The sequence below is a fragment of the Bos taurus genome, chromosome 1 (assembly GCF_002263795.3).
Source record: "Bos taurus isolate L1 Dominette 01449 registration number 42190680 breed Hereford chromosome 1, ARS-UCD2.0, whole genome shotgun sequence".
NCBI lineage: Eukaryota > Metazoa > Chordata > Mammalia > Artiodactyla > Bovidae > Bos > Bos taurus.
This window is the reverse complement of record NC_037328.1, coordinates 106473720-106495717: the sequence shown is the minus strand read 5'-3', so window position 1 is coordinate 106495717 and position 21998 is coordinate 106473720. Positions and strand designations below refer to the sequence as shown.

The window sequence follows — 21998 nt, the reverse complement described above, 5'->3', positions numbered from 1 at the left end:
TGCATCCCACCCTCCCACAAAATGGATTAAGAAGTATGGGAAAATAGGTTTCTAATGGTCAAACACTAGTAGTATTAATCCCCTTTTTAATGCCAGCATCTTCTGTTTTTATTTCTACAAAGGAATAGTTATTATGCATCATATTTTCTTTCACATGATCTAAACAGTGTTAGTGCTGACATTCTTAACATTTGATTTCAAGCTTAAATAACAAACAGAAGAGCAAACCTTAAAAAATTTTTTTCTGCACATGCCTAACCACTGACGCACCTTTTGTGGTGATGAAGCTGTCCACATTTTCCTTCAAACCTCTAACCTGTTTATACTCACAGGGTAGATCCACATGTCTAGGCTTGCCCAGGACCTCACTACTCTCTCTGATTCTTCTTTGCTTTATCGATTGTGTGAAAGACATGGTGACTGTCTTCCGCCTGTTGGGCTTTTAGTTATTTAGCCTCTGTATCTGTCTTGTTTTTAACATTCTTCTCTTTGGAATGCTCAGTCATCTCCTCTCTCACCCTCTTGGAGTAACGTAAGGCTATGTAACCCGCCCTGTCAGAATAATTTTTAAAGTTTCAAGATTCTCAGAGATTATAGAACTCAGACAGTCCATCTGCTTCCTGTCCCCATAACCATTTTTTAAATTTTATTTGAAGTATAGATGATTTAAATACTGTATTAATTTCTGCTGTACAGCAAAGTGATTATGTTATATGTATATATATATTCTTTTTCATATTCATTTCCATTATGGTTTATCACAGGAAATTGATTATAGTACCCAGTGCTACATAGTAGGGCCTTATTTATCTATCTCTATATATACTAGTTTGCATCAACTATTTCCAAACTCTCAGTTCATTCAACCCCTTCTCCCTCCCCCTTGGCAACCACAAGTCTGTTCTCCAAGTCTGTAAGTCTGTTTCTGTTTCATAAATAGGTTAATTTGTGTCATATTTTAGATTCCACACATATGTGATATCATATGCTATTTGTCTTTTTCTGACTTACTTCATTTAGTATGATAATCTCTAGGTCCATTAATGTTGCTAAAATGGCATTGTTTTGTTTTTTTATGGCTAAATAACATTCCATTGTATGTGTGTGTGTGTATATATGTATACCACATCTTTATCCATTCATCTGACAGTGGACATTTAGGTTGTTTCCATGTCTTGGCCATTGTAAATGGTGCTGCTATGAATATTGAGGTGCATCTGTATTTTCAAATTATAGTTTTGTTTGGGTAATATCTGCCCAGGAGTGGGATTGCTGGATCATATGGCATCTCTGTTTTTTTGTTTTTTTGAGGCACCTCCACAGTGGTGCACAGTGGCTGTGCCAATTTACATTCCCACCAGCAGTATAAAAGGATCCCCTTTTTGCCACATCCTCTCCAGCATTAGCATCTTTTCACCTGTCTATTGACTATCTTTATGTCTTCTTTGGAGAAATGTCTATTTAGGTCTTCTGCTCAGTTTTCAATTTAGTTGCTTAGGTTTTTTTGTTATTGAATTATGTGAACTGTTTATCTATTTTAGAAATTAAAATTACTGGTCACATCATTTGCAAATATTTTCTCCCAGTCCATAGGTTGTCTTTTTGTTTTGTTTATAGTTTCCTTTACTGTGTAAAAGTTTATAAGCTTGATTAGGTTCCATTTGTTTATTTTTGCTTTTATTTCTATTGCCTTGGAACACTGACCTAAGAAAACATTGGTACAATTTATGTCAGAGAATGTTTTGCCTGTGTTCTCCTCAAAGAGTTTTACGCTGTCATGTCTTATATTTCATTAAGCCATTTAAAATTTATTTTTGTGTATGGTGAAAGGATGTGTTCTAACCTCATTGATTTACATGTGACTGTCCCACCCTCCCAACACCACTTGAACAGACTGTCCTTTCTGCATTGTATATTCTTGCCTTATTTGTCAAAGATTAATTGTCCATAAGTGTGTGGGTTGATATTTAGGCTTTCTCTTCTGTTACATTGATCCATATGTCTGTTTTTGTGCCAGGATCATGCAGTTTTGATTACTGTAGCTTTGTAGTATTGTCTGAAGTCTGGGAGGGTTATGCCTCCTGCTTCTCCCTTAAGGCTTAAGGATTGCTTTGGTAATTCTGGGTCTTATGCATCCATATAAATTTTAGGATTGCCCATTACCATTCTATAATGAGAAAACTGAGACTTGTCTAAAGTAACACAGTTAGTTATAGAGCTGGAATTCCAGTCTCCTAACTACTAATCAAGCTGGGCTGTCACCATATTCATGCAGGTTGTCATTCACTCCGTTGGCATTTGTGGGATGCATAGCGGTATGCTTGACAGTTGTAAGAAAGAGGGACAAACATAGAAAGGGCAGAGAGGAACTGAGATGTAGAAAACAGAGACCTTACATGATGAAATCTAGCTAAAACATAGATTTATGTTTTATGTTTATGTTAAAACATAGATTTATGGCTTCTAGCAAAAAATTCCTGACCATTTGGAACATGTACACTCTATAATATCCATAATCTGTTAAAGTTAAGCTGAGGGGATGTGGAGAAAAGGAGCAGTGAAAGTGGCTGTTCATTTTATTAAAACCTCTTCATGGGAAGGTAATTTTAATGGCTGCATAATGTTCTGTTCTTTGAAATTGCTACTCACTGAGCATTTCTTATGTTGGACGATTATGGGTTTTTTTTGGTTTTGGTATTATGAATAATGCTGCAATGAATATAAACATTTGTCTACATTTCATATTACTCTAGGGAACAGACTTTCAAAACATGAATTTAGATTTAGAAGGTAGGGAAGGGGATGATGCTTAGAGCAGAGCCTCAGAGCAGCAAGGAATAAGAGCAAAGAGTAAATCCATAAAAAGTAGTCATCATATGGCACTACACTCTAATTCAAATCAGCATTCACAGACCCTGCATCCTAGAGCGGACATCATTGATCTGCTTAACAGTGACCTTCATTCACAGAGAAAAGGTTCAATAATGTTAATTATATTCTGTATATAAAAATAGGAATTGTATGAATATAAACCACTTTATCGGAGAAGGCAATGGCACCCCACTCCAGTACTCTTGCCTGGAAAATCCCATGGATGGAGGAGCCTGGAAGGCTGCAGTCCATGGGGTCGCTAAGAGTCAGACACAACTGAATCGACTTAGCAGCAGCAGCAGCAAACCACTTTAGATTTTCATCCGGTTAGTTTATTTTTAAGTCAGACTGTTATAGGAATAAAGATTTTTGTGGTATAATTGAAAGAGTTCTTGGAGCCAGAAAACCCAGATTCTGTTCCTAGCTCTGCTGCCAACCAGGTATGTGACCTTGATTAAGTCACCAAACCCCCCTAAAGCCTATTTCCCTAGAAATGGAAGGTGTGAACAGGATCTCATAGATGTCTTCCGTTTCTAAAACTGTGATTCTGGTCTCTTGACATCGAAAACTGAGGTAGCCATGGTTTCTGGGAGGTTGCAGGTAGCTGCTTCATGAATCTTCTGCTTGCTCATTTGCCTTTCTCCTCTCTTCATAGATATCCTATGTAATTTGTTTAAAAACTGACTAGAAGACAACTGTCACTTAGCTTTTTTGGCATGTGCACATGAATTTGCTCAGGCATGCTTTTTTTGGTAAGATAGGGAGTGAGACTGTATGAGTGAGGCAAAACCAGATTTTGGGAGGAAAGGTTCTGAGCCATCATTCATGGATTCTTGTTAAGACTGCTTAGATTTTTAAAATATTTATTTATTTATTTTAATTGGAGGCTAATTACTTGACAGTATTGTATTGGTTTTGCCATACATTGACATGAATCAGCCACAGGTGTACATGTGTTCCCCATCCTGAACCCCCCTCCCACCTCCCTCCCCATCCCATCCCTCAGGGTAATCCCAGTGCACCAGCTCTGAGCACCCTGTCTCATGCATCGAACCTGGACTTGCGATCTGTTTCACATATGATAATATACATGTTTCAGTGCTATTCTCTCATATCATCCCACCCTCGCCTTCTCTCACAGAGTCCAAAAGTCTGTTCTTTACATTTTTGTCTCTTTTGCTGTCTCATATATACGGTCATTGTTACCATCTTTCTAAATTCCATATATATGCATTAATATACTGTATTGGTGTTTTTCTTTCTGACTTACTTCACTCTGTATAATAGGCTCCAGTTTCATCCACCTCATTAGAACTGATTAAAATGTGTTCTTTTTAATAGCTGAGTAATATTCCATTGTGTATATGTACTACAACTTTCTCATCCATTCGTCTGCTGATGGACATCTAGGTTGCTTCCATGTCCTGGCTATTGTAAACAGTCCTGAGATGAACATTGGGGTACATGTGTCTCTTTCAATTCTGATTTCCTTGGTGTGTATGCCCAGCAGTGGGATTGCTGGGTTGTATGGCAGTTCTATTTCCAGTTTTTTAAGGAATCTCCACACTGTTCTCCATAGTGGCTGTACTAGTTTGCATTCCCACCAACAGTGTAAGAGGGTTCCCTTTTCTCTGCCACCTCTTCAGCATTTATTGTTTGTAGATTTTTTGATAAGACTGCTTAGATTTTTTTTTATTGGCACTTATTAATACTAAGCAAAATCTAGCATGAGAAGATATGGTTAGCTTTTGATCCATTAATGTTTTTATTTGAAGGGAGGTACAAGTTCATACACATTTCAATAGATTGGATTTAGCAGAGAGAAATTTCCAAGGAAAAGAGCTGCATGATTTGAAGGGATCAAAATAGCATTCCACAGTGTCTCAGAGAGCATCATTAACCTAAGTATTTAGTGTTTATCATAGTGGGCAATAGTGGTAAAGAACCTACTTGCCAACGCAGGAGACATATGAGATGTGGGTTCGATCCCTGGGTCAGGAAGATCCCCTGGAGGAGGGCATGGCAACCCACTCCAGTATTCTTTCCTGGAGAATCCCATGGACAGAGAAGCCTGGTGGTATACAGTCTGTAGGGTTGCAGAGAGTCAGACACGACTGAAGCGATTTAGCACTCACAGAGTGGGCAAAAGTTGAAGGGTTGAAATAGCCCGAGAGGGAATTTTTTTCTCTCATTATTTACTTTTATGCTTATATGTTATTCATGTCTCTCTTTGTTGTTCAGTCGTTCAGTCATGTCTGACTCTTTGTGACCCATGGACTGTGGCATGCCAGGCTTCTCTGTCCTTCATTATCTCCCAGAGTTTGCTCAATCTCATGTCTGCTGAATCAATGAAGCCATCCAACCATCTCATCCTCTGTCACCCCCTGCTCCTCCTGCCCTCAATCTTCCCCAGCATCAGCGTCTTTCCCAATGAATTGACTCTTCACATCAGGTGACCAAAGTATTGGAGCTTCAGTTTCAGCATCAGTCCTTCCAATGAATATTCAGGGTTGATTTCCTTTAGGATTGACTGGTTTGATCTCCAAGGGACTATCAAGAGTCTTCTCCAACACCACAGTTCAAAAGTATCAATTCTTTGATTCTCAACTTTCTTAATGGTCGAACTCTCACATCTGTACATGACTACTGAAAAAATCATAGCTTTGATTAGAAGGGCCTTTGTCAACAAAGAAATATCTCTGCTTTCTAATATGCTGTCTAGGTTTGTCATAGCTTTTCTTCCAAGGAGCAAGCATCTTTTAATTTCATCGCTGCAATCACCATCTGCAGTGATTTTGGAGCCCAAGAAAAGAAAGTCTGTCACTGTTTCCATTTTTTCCCCATCTATTTGCCATGAAGTGATGGGACCAGATGCCATGATCTTCGTTTTGTGAATGTTGAGTTTAAAGCCAGCTTTTTTACTCTCCTCTTTCACCGTCATCAAGAGGCTTTTTTGTTCCTCTTTACTTTCTGCCATTAGGGTGGGATCCTCTGCATGTCTGAGGTTATTGATAAATTCTCCCAGCAACCTTGATTCCAGCTTGTGCTTCATTCAGCCTGGCATTTTGCATGATGTACTCTTCATGTAAGTTAGATAAGCAGAGTGACAATATACAGCCTTGACATACTCCTTCCCCAATTTTGAACTAGTCCATCATTCCATGTCTGGTTCTAACTGTTGCTTCTTGATCTGCATACAGATTTCTCAGGAGGCAGGTCAGGTGGTCTGGTATTCCCATCTCTTTAAGAATTTTCCACAGTTTGTTTTGATCCACATAATCAAAAGCTTTAGGGTAGTCAGTGAAGCATAAGTAGATGTTTTGCTAGAATCCCCTTGCTTTTTCTGTGATCCAGCAGGTGTTGTCAATTTGATCTCTGGTTCCTCTGCCTTTCTAAATCCAGCTTGTACATCTGGAAGTTCTCAGTTCACATACTGATGACGCTTATTTTGGAGAATTTCAAGCATGACCTTGCTAGCAAGTGAGATGAGTACAATTGTGTGGTAGTTTGAATATTCTTTGGGACTAGAATGAAAACTGACCTTTTGCAGTCCTGTGGCCACTGCTGCGTTTTCCAAATTTGCTAGCATATTGAGTGCAGCACTTTCACAGCATCATCTTTTAGGATTTGAAATAGCTCAGTTGAAGTTCTATCACCTCCACTTTGTTCATAGTGATGCTTCCTAAGGCCCACTTGACTTCACACTCCAAGTGTGGCTCTCCAAGTGTGGCACGCTGTTTGGCTCTAGGTGAGAGATCACACCACCCTGATTATCCAGGTCATGTCTCTCTGCTGCTGCTTAGTCGATTCAGTCATGTCCAACTCTGTGCAACCCCATAGACGGCAGCCCATCAGGCTCCCCCATCCCTGGGATTCTCCAGGCAAGAACACTGGAGTGGGTTGCCTTTTCCTTCTCCAATGCATGCAAGTGAAAAGTGAAAGTGAAGTTGCTCAGTCGTGTCCGACTCCTAGCAACCCCATGGACTGCAGCCTACCAGGCTCCTCCGTCCATGGGATTTTCCATGCAAGAGTACTGGAGTGGGTTGCCAATGCCTTCTCCTCATGTCTCTCTAAGTAACCTCAAATTTTTTATAATTTTTTTCTAAAATTTGGGCATGAATTAATAATCTACACATTCCCTTGTTAAGGATAAAGTAGTGTCACTTATAATGCCTTGTGTTTGAGGGAGTTGTGAGAATAGGTCCATTTATTGGAGAATGATACTCTTTGCACACTCAAGAACCCCAAGACATGGGAAACAGAAGTAGAAAGCACCTCCTTTTCCCTCTGGGAAGAGCTGAGTCTGCCTATAAGTGGGTGGACTGTCCAGCAGTGGAATCTTGTTTTGGGTCTGGAAACATTTGCCTAAGTTGATGCTTTGACCTCTTTCTCAGAGTTAAACCTAAGACTGGCGAAGATTTTATTTGTTCCTACAGTCCACTAGAAACCTTGACAGCTTTCCAAGGAGCACATCTGTCTACCACGTAGAAAGAGCACTTACAGGTAAAAAATGGGCCAGACAGTGCAGATAAGGTAGGGAAAGAACTCAGTCAGCTGTTCATTGTGTTCATCTGGGCATCAGTTCAGGCTGGGGGCCCACAGATCCATTGACAAGTGTCAGGCAGTCACATACAACTTTCCCAGAGGAAGTAAGGAAGGAGGAACAGCATGAAGCTGTCCTTTGCTTGGTGATTGTCTGATGCAGTCCTCCAGTAGGAGTTCCTGAGAGCTGTGCCCCAGCAAAGCTACCTGCCGTGAAGACACACCAAGTACTGTAATGTACTTTTTGAAGAAATAGCTTTTTAAAAGCGTGGCGAATGTGCTGTAAGAAATTTGGGAAGTAGCTGGAGGGGTCCCTCCTATCAAGCTTATTTTCTTCTTAATATAGATGGTACCTAAAAGTTATATCTCTGATTTAATTGAGCCATTAGTGTCAGAGTAATCAGTGATCTCAAAAGGAAAGCCATTTACCGTCATGGAGAAAAAATTGAACACACATTGAGAAACCAAATCCAGGAAAGAGATTGTGAAATATTTCGGGCCCTCCAAGTTTTCCAAGAACATAAAAAATGCAGTAAAAGGCCTTTGCAGGAAGTTCTTCAGTCTAATAAATACAGTCAATTTCTCAGTATGTTTCTCAAACACATCCTAAGGGAAAAGGTGGCTTTAGGTTTCCTTAATTTATGTCTTCAATCAGAACCTTATTTCCAAGCCCAGAAGACGTTCTCACCAGAGGCTTTGTCAGGATTTGGAAGGAAGAGAAAAACAGGGAAACTTAAGAAAAATGTTGTAAAGGAAAATTTCATATTGGTTGTGTAACCTCTGATACAAACTTCTAAATTTCTTTAAAAAGTTATATATGTTCACTTTTTCCATTTTGAGAGTAATATAAATATGTTTTAGAACATTTTTAAACTACAAAAAAATAGAAAAGGAAAAGATTAGCTCTAATTCTACCACCAAAACATAATGACCATCTTTTAGTATATTTATTTCTAGTCATTTTTCCTTGCTGCATTTTAATAATTTGTGCCCCATTTGATACCTTTTATTCAGTTGACAATGAAATATAATTGCATTTTTCAGTGCTCTAACAAGCTACTCATAAAAGTAATTGATAAAGACTGCATAATATCCTACTGAATGGATTTGCCACAGTTACCATCCCCATAACCTTTGAACATTTTCAGCATGGCCCCTCTCTTTTATTCCTGTTTCAGTTCTTATCACCATGTAGAATCCCTGAATTTGGAGGTCTCTTTCTTACTTGAAAAGATGAGAATGGTAGTATGACTAACAAAAACATGATGAAGACTTCTGTAAGGCAGCCAATTGTTAGTCATACAGCAGTGGGAGCAGAGAATGAAAATAGCTAGTTAAAATCTATTTATAAACTGAACTTTTTTATAGCCAATAATACCAGTCTTTTTAACCAAGATGATTTGAATTTCATATAATTCTTATATTTTCCCGTCATAGCATGGATTTTAAAGGCCAAAAGATAAAGGGCGAAGGAATAGCAACTAAACAGAGTGACTTTGCCATCTATAAACTAGGGGACTATCTGTCATGGCTGTTGGAAAGGATCCAAATGCATGATTCACCAGCGCTGGGATTGGTTTCCATCTTTGTGGCAAGACATTGCACCTCTCTCTGCTTGGTTTCATTTACCGTAAAATTAAAAAAAAAAAAAAAGGATATTTCCTTATGGCTCTCCCAGCTTTAACAATGTGTAATTTTTGTCTCCAGTTCATTTAACATTCACTGGTTCATTTATTTCTTTACTCTGTAAACACTGACTAAGTGCCCAGGAACCAGGCACCGTGCCTGCCACTGGGAATGCCCAGATGACCACATGGCCCTTCACTCCAGGTGTGTGTGCACGTTTGTGTGGTGGCGGGAGGCCAGAGATACAGTGGTAGGAACAGATAACTACAGTTCGGTGCACTTGGTGCTACGGTGTGTGCTCAGGGGATAGTGGTCAGGTAGAGGAGGAAGGAATTGGGATTGAGAGAGTTCTTAAATAAATCAGAAAATGGTAAGAGAACCTATAAATCTCTTGAACTGTTCGTCTTGAACTATAACGTCGGTTGCATGTTTTAAAGGCAGGTTTATTTTGAGTGATGCTTTTTTTTTCTTTGCTCAGTAACTGTGGTTATGTATCAGCACCTTATACAGACCTATTCTTTTGAAAATAAATGTTTTTAAATTGACGTACAGTTGATTTACAATGTTGTGGTTTCTGGTGTACAGCAAAGTAGTTCTTTTATAGTTTATAATCTTGATAATCTTTTCCATTGTAGTTTATTATAAGATATTGCATATAGTGCCCCATTCTATACAGTAAGGCTTTTTTACTTTATGTATAGTAGTATATATATGTTAATCTCAAACTCCTAATTTATCCTTCCCTCCCCTTTCCCCTTTGGTAACCATAAATTTGTTTTCTACATTTGTGAGTCTCTTTCTGTTTTGCAAATGAGTTCATTTATACTTTTTTTTTTTAACTCATAGATAAGCAGTATCAAGTGATATTTGTCTTTGTCTGGCTTACTTCAGTTAGTATGATAATCTCTAGGTCCATCCATGTTGCTGCAAATGGCATTATTTCATTCTTTTTATAGCTGAATAATATTCCATTGTATATGTATACCACATCTTCTTTATCCATTCATCTGTTGATGGACACTGAAGTTGCTTCCATGTCTTGGCTATTGTAAAGATTGCTGCTATGACCATTGGGGTACATGTTTCTTTTCCAATTGGAGTTTTCTCCAGATATATGTCCAGCAGTGGGATTGCTGGATCATATGGTAACTCTATTTTAAGTTTTTTAAGGAACCTCCATACTGTTCTCAGTAGTGGCTATACCAATTTACATTCCTACCAATAATGTAGGAGTTTTCTTCACATCCTCTCCAGCATTTATTATTTGTAGACTTTTTAATAATGGTCATTCTGACTGGTATGAGATAGTACCTCACTGTAGTTTTGATTAGTATTTCTCTGATTATTAGTGGGTTTGAGCATCTTTTCATGTGCCTATTGGCCATCTATCAGAGAAGGCAATGGCACCCCACTCCAGTACTCTTGCCTAGAAAATCCCATGGCTGGAGGAGCCTGGTGGGCTCTCATCTGTGGGGTTGCACAGAGTCGGACATGACTGAAATGACTTAGCAGCAGCAGCATTGGCCATCTATACAGACCTATTCTTAACCTTTGCTGTAACATCACCTTCCACATTCTGTGTCACTCTCCAACTAATTTTAATTTATATTAGTTCAGTCGTTCAGTTGTGTCCAACTCTTTGCTACCCCATGGACTACAGCATGCCAGGCTCCCCTGCCTATCACCAGCTCCCAGAGCTTGCTCAAACTCATGTCTGTCAAGTCGGTGATGCCATCCAACCATCTCATCCTCTGTCGTCCCCTTCTCCTCCTGCCTTCAATCTTTCCCAGCATCAGGATCTTTTCAAATGAGTCAATTCTTCTTATAAGGTGGCCAAAGTATTGGAGTTTCAGCTTCAGCATCAGTCCTTCCAATGAATATTCAGGACTGATTTCCATTAGGATGGATTGGTTGGATCTCCTTGCAGTCCAAAGGACTCTCAAGAGTCTTCTCTAGCACCACAGTTCAAAAGCATCCATTCTTTGGCGCTCTGCTTTATTTATAGTCCAACTCTCATATCCATACATGACTACAGGAAAAACCATAGCTTTGACTAGATGGACCTTTGTTGACAAAGTAATGTCTCTGCTTTTTAATATGCTGTCTAGGTTGGTCATAACTTAATTAGCTTATATTAATATACTTATCAGCATCACCTGTTTTCTTATGAGGTCTCACCCCTACCCCTTAAAAAAGTGATAATTCAGACTAAATTTTATAAACACAATATGATGGGAAGTTATTTTGTTTTTAAATCACATTTTCCAACTTCATCTTATCTTTAATAAAAGGCCTCATATGCACTCTGAGAATACATTGATCCAAGTTTTGCAGTGGGCAAACAAAATGTTAAATTTTAGAGAACTTTGCTGAGAATACTGGAAACTACAGGCTAACAGAGATTTAGAATCAAGATGTGCTGCCTCTGGTGATGAACACATTTGACTGGAGCTGTGTTTATCTTCCTAATCAAGTTGTCATTGTTTGTCACAAAGGAAGTAATGCTACTACCTGCTCTGAAGTAGTATTTGATTACGAGGCCCGGAGAAAATGTGTTTGCTTCAAAGAAAATAATTGTACCAGGTGGTCACCATTTAGACTGCATTGACCAGCTAGAGGCAGGGTGTCGATGCCATCTGTATCTTTTCCTTTCTGTACCATGGGAGTTTGGTAACCGAGCTTCTGTGAGGCCTTGTTGGAATGCTTGTAATAAATTTAATGAACTCCAAGTTAATGGTAAGATTTTCAGTATGAAGGGAACGATAGGTGGTTTTTAAAGCACTGGAATTTCTCATGTACTGTGACCGTCCATTTGTAGTGGTGAGAAGTAAGGAAAGTGTATCCTCTGGCTGACTTTCAAATTCAGAAGATCTGTAATTGGAGGCAGCTGGACTGCCATTTAATGTCATTTTGCAAGAATGTTAAGTTCAATCTTGGTGAGCTGCTGTATACTCTGACATCTCATCTGGTAAATTGCCTCCTGAACGGTGTTGTTTTTAAGCCACCTTCTAGTGCCCAGAGGAATACTCTCTGTGTTTCTTGTTTTGTTAATGTCCTTGTCACAAGGCTGTGTGGCTGAGGCCATCTCTGAGGGTGGTTTGATGGAGTTTCTGTAGTATAGACTCTCAGGAAGCACCTGAATGTACTCTTGTAGTTCTGCAGTCAGTCAAAGGAAACGAAATCAGCTACAGAGAAATCCCTAGGATCATCACTGTTCATTCAACACAGACATTTATTGTGTGCCAGGTTCTGGCTAAGTGCTGAGAATCTAAGAAATGGGGCAGGACAGTCGAGTTAAAGGTCTTTTCCTTTTGAATTTATTGCTCATCTTGAGTACGGTCTCTATAAATCTCTCCTCTAAGAGATGCTTCAAAATGACACCTTAGCTGGCTTCTTCGTTCTCTGAGCCAGGGCCTTCTGTTCCTTTGATCTCAATCCTTCTTATTAAAGGAGTGACACAAATCACATGTCTGTTATTTATATCCTGGAGAATCCCAGGGACGGGGGAGCCTGGTGGGCTGCCATCTCTGGGGTCGCACAGAGTCGGACACGACTGAAGCGACTTAGCAGCAGCAGCAGCAGCTTCCTGAAAGTAGGATTTGCCATACATGCAAAAGTAATGTTAAAATAAAAACAGAAGATCAAAGACAAAAACCAGGAAGGAAACAAATGCACTAACCATAAAGAAAAGACAAAATGAAACAGTTTTTCCATGGAGATAACTCCTAAAGCCGAAGTTTGTGGAGCCTTTACCACAAGGTACCTTGTACTTTGGACATTGAGCAACATTGTCTCAACTTGAGTTTCCCCAGAGCAGAGGCTGAAACAAAAGGCAAGAGTGAAAGTGTTGGTCCTGTCCGACTCTGTGTGACCCCATGGACTGTAGCCTGCAAGGCTCCTCTGTCCATGGATTTCTCCAGGCAAGAATACTGGAGTGGGTAGCCATGCCCTCCTCCAGGGGATCTTCCTGACCCAGGGATCAAGCCTAGATCTCCTGCATTGCAGGTGGATTCTTTACTGTGTGTGTCACCAATTTAAGAATGTAACCGAAGGGGCAGGAGTGAGAGCCCTTGGGAGTGAACCAGGAAGGAAGGGAAAGAGAAGGGAAAGCTACCATGAGGACACAGTATGGAGCTGGTCTCCACTGAGTGTGGCTTCCTTAGTACCTGACTAAGGAATCTTATGAGTGGCATCTCAGAACTTTCTACCAGGAGGTGAAGGGAGAAGCATTTAACATCTAGTCTTGTGCCCTTGTTTGTCAAGGGGAGCTCCATGAACATTAGCTGACCCACACTTCTGGCTTGTGTATGCCTGAGAACTGCATGGGTTCTGGGGACATTGCCCACCTTGGCATCAAGGAAGCTCCAGGGAAGGGAGCAAGGGATAAAGGGCTCAGGTCAGGGCTGCATTTGGCTGTTCGGGTCCCTGTACAGTGGCTGGGACCGAGAATGTGTGAAATGCTACGCAGGAGTTATGCTGTGTGAGCATCAAAATGAAGTCTTTAAACAACTTTATAGGAAATACACTTAACTTGCCATATACTTGGCTTGGTATATAGGTGTATTTTCCAATCGCTTTCATGGTAGAGAGGATTAACTATTATGCACTTTGCGTAAGTTAATTTGATTCTTACCCAGGACACAACTGAAATCACCAAAATACTGGCTCTGTCAACCTTCTGCTCATTCCATGCTCTGCCCTAGATGGAAAAGCAATCCCTTGAGTTCAGTGTATGTGTACTATGTTTTTATATATTTGCTTTCACTTTTTCTAATGCTATGTGTTAGTTAACCACTGCTCTCTAATAAATGACTTAGGATCTTAAAACAATAAATAATTATTTATCTACAAGTTTATTTAAAAGTACCAAAACTTAGTAGCTTAAAACAATAAATGTCTATTATCTCACACACCTTCTGAGGGTCCAGAATGCTGGTTGATTCTCTCATGAGGTGGCAATCAAGCTGTCAGCTAGTCTTTAAAGGCAGGCTAGAAGTGCGAGCTTACTCACGTGGCTCTTGGCAGGAGGCCTCACTTCCTTTCTCCATGGGCTTCTCCATAAGGCAGTTTGCTACCTGGCTTCCCTGGTGTAAGTGACCTGAGAGAGCCCAGGAGAACCCAAGATGAAACTGAAGTTTTGTATAATCTCTTATCAAAAGTAAAATATTATAATTTCTGCCATATGCCATTGGTTACACAGCCCAACACTAACTGATTGTGGGAGGGGACATACAAGGGTATGCCAGGAGGTAGTGCTCATGAGGGCATCTTGGTGGTGGTGGTGGTTTAGTTGCTAAGTTGTGTCTGACTCTTGAGATCCCATAGGCTGTAGCCTGCCAGGCTCCTCTATTCATGGGATTTTCCAGGCAAGAATACTGAAGTGGGTTGCCATTTCCTTCTCCAGGGGATCTTCCTGACCCAGGGATTGAACCCCAGTCTTCCCTGGTGGCTCAGATGGTAAAGAATCCACCTGCAATGTGGGAGGCCTGGGTTCAATCCCTGGGTTGGGAAGATCCCCTGGAGGAGGAAATGGCAACCCACTCCAGTATTCTTGCCTGGAGAATCCCATGGGCAGAGGAGCCTGACAGGCTCCATGGGGTCACAAAGAACAACTAAGCACAGCACACTCCTGCATTGCAGACAGATTATTTACCGACTGAGCTGCCAGTGTCCCTGTTGTTGTTCAGTCACTAAGTCATGTCCAACTCTGTGTGACCCCATGGACTTCAGCTTGCCGGGCATCTTAGAGGCAGGCTACCACAATCTGCATTGTAAAAATATCTACTCTGACTCTGCCAGCTCCTCCATCTCCTCTGTAGTATCATCATCTTTTCCTCTAATTTCCTAATGACTACCTACATCCCGCTTCTCTAAATCCAAAGCTGGAGTGTTCAGCCCTGCACTCAGCACCAGATGGCCTTAGGGTGCTTACCCCAGCCTCCTTTCCCACACCTCAGCTTCATTTTATCTGGGCAAAAGCAATGCCGTCAATCTCTCATTTTGCATATCACTTCTGTCTCCTCGAATTCATGAAGACATTTCCTTCTAGAGCATTTTAACATGTGCCCAGTGCTGTAGTCCGGAGAAGGCAATGGCACTCCACTCCAGTACTCTTGCCTGGAAAATTCCATGGACAGAGGAGCCTGGTAGGCTGCAGTTCGTGGGGTCACTAAGAGTTGGATACGACTGAGCGACTTCACTTTCACTTTTCACTTTCATGCATTGAAGAAGGCACTCCAGTGTTCTTGCCTGGAGAATCCCAGGGATGGGGGAGCCTGGTGGGCTGCTGTCTATGGGGTCACACAGAGTCCGACACGACTGAAGCGACTTAGCAGCAGCAGCAGCACTGCTATAGTCTGTTCAGGCTGCTATAATAAAATACAGACAGTCCGCAACTTATGATGGTTTGACTTACAATCTTTTGACTTTATGATGGTGCAAAAGTGATATGTATTCCGAAGAAACTGGACTTTTAATTTTGCATTTTGCTCTTTTCCCAGGCTAGACATACACAGTAGGGTTCTCTCTCATGAGGCTGGGCAGGGCAGCGAGCTGAAGCTCCCAGCCAGCCACATGATCGTGAGGGTGAACAACCAATTTGCTGACAGCCATTCTGATATTCACTTTCAGTACAGTATTCAGTAAATTACATGAGATATTCAACACTTTATTATAAAATCGGCTTTGTATTAGATGATTTTGCCCAATTGTAGGCTAATGTATGGAGAAGGAAATAGCAACTCACTCCGGTATTCTTGCCTGAAGAATTCCATGGACAGAGGAGCCTGGTGGGCTACAGTCCATGGGGTCACAAAGAGTTGGACATGACAAAGCCACTAAGCATAGGCTAATGTATTCTGAGTATTTTTAGGGTAGGCTAGACCAAGCTTTGATGTTCAGTAGATGCATTAAATGCATTTTCAACTTAATGGTATTTTCAGTTTACAGTGGATTGATCAGAATGCAACCCCATTGTAAGTGATTTATAAACAATAGAAATTTATTTTGCATAGTTTTTAAAGGCTGAAAGTCCAAGATAGGGTAGCTTTATGGTCAGCTGAGGGCCCTCTTTTGACTTCTTGTGTCCTCACATGGAGTAAAGGCTATGTAGCTTTCTCAGGCCTCCTTTATAAGAGCACTTATGTCATTTATGAGGGCTCTGCTCTCATGACCTAATCATTCCCAAAAGCCCATCTCTTAATACCTTCATGGGGGCATTAGGATTTCAACCTGAGAATTCATAGGATGGATACAAACATTCAGACCCTAGGACCTGAGTACCTCAACATTTGTGAAATTGCAGTTTAGTTTTCTCAGCAGTATCCTAAATCCTTCAAATTAAGGCATTACCTTCTAGTTGGTAATGTCGTCATCGTCCCCATCTCTTTCGCTCTCTTGCTTTCAACAATCTCTCACTCCCCACCCTTTGCCTTATTTTTCTCTTTGTTTCTTTCATTTAAATGGCTGTTCTAAAATTTATTACATTTTTAATTTTTATGTTTATTAAAAATGTTGATGACTTGTTCTGTTCTTTTTTAAAATGGATGGGTAGAATAATGATAAAATTTTTTTGTATTTGACTCAGCTGTTATCTTCAGTGAAAAAAAAAAGAAGTTTCCTGTTCTTTCTTTATTGCTTCTTGGCTGTTTCTTCTATTGTATAAGAAAAAAGTGAAGATGTAAAAATGAGAAAGTCACTGAAGATCTTGGCTGTCTCTTCCACTTTTTACAATGCCCTGATTTCCATTTTTTGTGATCTTCTACTTCACTACCAAACTCCTACCTTAAGTTCTTTGTTCTTAAAGAAAACAGCAGTAAATGAGTGAGTCTTTCATTGTGTCAGCATTTGTAGGAAAAAAACATGGATAGAACTAACAAGTAACTGTCCCCTCATTTCCTAGGGACTGTTTCTTTGAGGCTAGATTTGTTTAAAATGTTTTGAGAAAAACTCATATATTTTTAACCTTCCATTCTTCAAGTTGCTTTCTGACCTACAGAAAATTCAATCTGAGGTTAGGAACTAGGAAAAATGAAAATGCCCTCACAGAATTAGAGATGTATTTGATTTTTGCACTTAAGATTTAGCTTGTGAAAAGTATTGGCCCACGTAAATAGAAAGAAATAAACACAGCCAAATTTGCCTACTTGTCTTCAGGCCTGCATGTGTTTTAAAATCATACCTGAGAGTGTTATGGGCCTGGTGTAATTGCATTTGCAAATAAAATGCAGGAAGCTCTAGTGCTCAGAGTATAATTAGGTAACCCAATTACGTTGGTTAATTTTCCCTTTTTGTTGTAATGTCAGTAACCTCTTTGGTTGACTGTACTTCCTTGTAAACCTTCCCCTGTAGGGAAAATCAGTATTTCAGAGCCACCAAAGAAAATGAGCTTGTCTAAAAATAGTTGCTTGTTGACAAGACTTTAGCAGATTCCCCACCCTCCAACTCCCTCACCCCCACCCCACCCCACTAACACAAAAGCTTTACAAAATGGAATGAGTTCAAATACTATGGATACAGTCAAATCCACTTCTAATCTGTAAATCCCTGTAGTTGTGCTAATTTTTAAAATGGAGACTTTGAAGAGTTACTGAATTTATGACGTCTTCAGCAGTTCTCCACATCTCTGCAGCTTTTGGGGGCACTCGGTTGTGTTCTGTGCTTTGTCAATCAGTGCCCTGTTCCCTGGTACCCGCTGGGTCCTACTTACTGGAGTCTAAAGTGAGCTTCTCTTATACTCTGCTTTTATTTGTCAGGAATTGTTTTCTACCGGCCTCAACTAATCAAATCCATATACTATAGTAGTCTCTGTATACAGCTGTGGTTTTCAATTTCCAACCTGCCTCCACCTCCTCCAGCATTTGGCAATGCCTAGAGGTGTTCTTGGGAGAAGGCAATGGCACCCCACTCCCATACTCTTGCCTGGAAAATCCCATGGTCGGAGGAGCCTGGTAGGCTGCAGTCCATGGGGTCGCTAAGAGTCGGACATGACTGAGTGACTTCCCTTTCACTTTGCACTTTCACGGATTAGAGAAGGAAATGGCAACCCACTCCAGTGTTCTTGCCTGGAGAATCCCAGGGGAGCCTGGTGGTCTGCTGTCTACGGGGTCACACAGAGTCGGACACGACTGAAGTGACTTAGCAGCAGCAGCAGAGGTGTTCTTTGTTGTCCCAACTGAGGAAGGGGAGTGGGAGTGAGGGCTACTGGTATCTAGTGGGTAGAAGCCAGGGATGATGGTAAATATGCTGTAATGCACAGGACAGCCCTTGTAGTAAAGAATTCTCTGGCCCCAAAGGTTGGCCACCAGGGGCTTCCCAGGTGGCTCTAGTGGTAAAGAACCTGCTTGCAACGCAGGAGACTTAGAACGCGGGTTTGATCCCTGGGTCAGGGAAGATCTCCTGGAGGAGGAAATGGCAGCCTGCTCCAGTATTCTTGCCTGGACAATCCCATGGATGGAGGAGCCTGGAGGGCTACAGTCCATAGGGTCTTAAAGAGTCAGACATGACTGAAGCAACTTAGTACCGTACTGTACTAGTAAATGTTGATAGTGCTGAGGTCTTAGAACTACTTGAAGCAATATTTCTCAACCTTCCCTGGGGCAGGGCAGCAGGGGGTAGGGGGTGAGGGGAGTATTATGCCCAGTCTGGCACCCAGGTCCATTAAATCAGAGTATTTGAGCAGTGGGACCTAGGCCTCAGTATTTTTAAAATCTTCCAAGGTGATCCAAGTACACAGCCAAGGTTGAGAACTACTGCTGCTGCTGCTACTGCTAAGTCGCTTCAGTCGTGTCCGACTCTGTGCGACCCCATAGACGGCAGCCCACCAGGCTCCCCTATCCCTGGGATTCTCCAGGCAAGAACACTGGAGTGGGTTGCCTACTCTACAGCAAACATTTTTAGAGGGCAAGACTAGGTTAGGCATCATCTCAGATACTTTCCTTGTTAGTACCTGAAAGGACATCGTTAAAATATGGTTTGATGTATTGGGCAGTGTCCTATTATAGTATGATAGTAAGGTTCAAATTAATTTTTAACAACATTTTATATTCTGTAAAGCCAATGCTTAACACTTGAGGCACTGCTATTGTCATTGCCATGTTGGAAGTTTGTTTCCTTTGGTTCTTTCTATCCTTCTGGTAAGTGGCGATAGCAGGTATTTACTGGTAGTTTTAATGGATAAAGTTCTCTCAGATAACATTTGGAGTGAGATTGGAATATTGTTGATTTGTTTCCCTTGGAGGTTTCTTGTGTATCTTTTTTACTTGATGAACAAGTCTCATTATTTGTGTCTACCTGAATGGATGTGCTGTGCTAAGCATAAAGTCTCTTCTCTAAGAATATTTTATATGAATTTTTGCCCTTGTACTCCATTCTTCACTATTTTCTTTCACCAAAAACTGAATCTCCCAATGTGTAGACAGTCATTCTAAACAGATATATATTCTCCAAGTATTATTATTATAATGTATAGCTTTTTATTTTATTTCAGATGCCTGTATTGATGATGCAGGTTTTCAGGAAACCCCCAAAATCATAAATGCATTTCCAAGCTTTTGACAGGGTAGATTGAACAATTACTCTAGTCTATTATTAACAATTTACTATATAGTAAAAAACATTCCATTTATAAAAACCAGTACACACCTACCTTGTAAACAATAAAACTGTCCTCTTCTACCCTTGTTTCAAAGCCTTAGTGGAGGTCAGGTTGTGGAACCCTGGAAAACACCCAGACTCTTTAAAGAGATTGTGGGAGACCCAAATGGCTGGGGACCTGGGTCTGGAGAAGCCACTTCCAACATAGCTTCTTCATTCATACTTTTGGCCTCTTGGTAAGAACTGTGAAAGTGTTGGGCTTCCCTTGGGACTGTTGACCTGAGTGCCTACACATGGACTTATTAATATGGAGGCCAAAAGATAGACTTTTTATTTGGCAGTGCAGTGTTTTGAGAGGGTGTGTCCTAAGAGGGAAGGTCCAAGAAGTAATTATCCCAAAAGTTCCGGGTAGAAGTTGCATGCCTTTTTTCTTTTTTTTTGCCTAACCTGGGAGTCACTTCTGCCAAATTCTCTTTGTGGAGGCAGTCAAAAGCCCACCCAGGTCCAAGAGGAGGGAACAGAGGCTCCACCTCTTCATGGGAGGAGTATCAGAGCATTTGTACCATTTAAAACAACTGATACTCTGGGCTACCAGCTTCACTTTGTTTCTTGGTTTAAATTCTTGACCTAGGGACCCTGCTTGACTCATCTCATTATATAGATCAGTTCACCTTGTCCTGTCAGCTCTGGCAAAGGGGACAGGCTTCCCTATTTAGTAAAACTTTTCTTCTCTGGCTCTGAAATAGGCAGGTTCTCTAAAAAGAGTTCAAGATTGAGGAAGAAATAACAAGATCTCTAGTGTACTCACTGCCAAGAATGGCAACCATATTATTGCCTTCCATAAGTACTTTGGTGAACAGAGGGAACTGGGCAAGAGAAAAGAAATAAGGAAAATGCCATAGGGTGACGGAAACCTATGGGAGATAAGTTCTGTCGGGAGCATGGCATTTGAGTTATTTATTTATATGACATCCACAAGAAAGTGAAGTCTGGAAGCATTCTAGGTAAGCAGTAAGTGAATGATATGAGAAAATCAGTCTTGTTCTTGAAACAAGAACAAATTTGACCTTGAGCAAAATCAAAAACAAAAGAACCATTTCACAGCAGCTATAGATTTCCAACCTGTAGAGGCAGATGTTAAATGTCAGATTTTCTTGGCTTTCAGTTCCAGTCAATAGTTAACAGCACTGGATGAAAGATCTTTCCTCTGAGATTCTCAAGATACCTAATCTGGTAAGTTTAGCTTAGCTGAGCACCCTAAGGTGGTAAGCACAGGGAAACATGGTTCTAATTTTGGTGTGATACTACAAGAGCAGGCTCTAAAGGAGAAAAGAATGTTTTCTAAGCTTTCTTTCTGCCTGGGAGAACAAATTTAGGAGATTAAGTAACTTTCTCAAGATCTCTAAACAATTTAGTAGAAAATAGCCAGGCCTTAACTACCAAAACTATCCTGGGAGCCAGCGTTTATGCACTACTAACCTGCTTCAGATAGAATTTATATGTTAGTGCAGTTAGTATGATTCTTTATGCTTGAGAAGAAGCTAGGAAATGTCTGCAATTTTATAAACCAGTTCTGTGGATCTCATGAGCAGCAGATTTTAAGGGTAATCAGACCTTTACTAGAAAAAGGTTTTTGCTATGGAAGGAGAAGTCATGATTCTTTTGTAGGACAGATCAAACTAGAGCTGGCTAATATAAAACTCAATGTATTGATTTAAGTGAATGCTGTTACTCACTTCTTATGTCAAGGGGAAGAAAGAAAAAAACAGGCTGAAACAAAAGGAACAATTCCTTAGGAAAATCTGACACTTGAAGAGTATAAGGACTTCACTGCCTCATGCTGAAGTCAGTTTTTCTTTTCCTCTTGATATTTCTTAATCTGTTTACTTACCTGTCCATTTTTCTCTTTCCCCCTTTTAATTTTTATTGAACAAAATCCCATAAAACCAACGTGTTGGTTGCCCTGTAATACGTTCCTCTGCAGTGGGAACTCAGAGAAAAACAATTTGAGTATTTCTTTCCATTCTGTTAATACTCTAAAACAGTAATTCTCACCTTTACAAACCAGCACTTTTTAAAAAAAAAACACTTTTTAGCACTCTATTTACCATCCCAAAATGAAATTCATAGATAATATAATCTACTGATATGCATAATGTTTTAAAAAGTCACTGAAATGTCCTATAATACAAAGGGGAAAACAAAGGAAAGGAATGTATAGTAAAATTGCATGTATTTCAGTTTATAAATATTCAGGCCCCGATATATCAGAAATCACAATGGAGTTGTCAGATGCCTGCACCTGATGCCGGAGCTTCCTCCATCAGTACAACAGCTACAGGCGCAGGCTGACAGTGGGTTACTTT

At 40.4% G+C, this 21998-nt stretch overlaps 1 protein-coding gene across 4 annotated transcripts in view; it reads left to right on the top strand.

The window, feature by feature from the left end:
* Positions 1-21998, top strand: part of PPM1L (protein phosphatase, Mg2+/Mn2+ dependent 1L) — a 327468-nt gene that overhangs the window by 231436 nt on the left and 74034 nt on the right.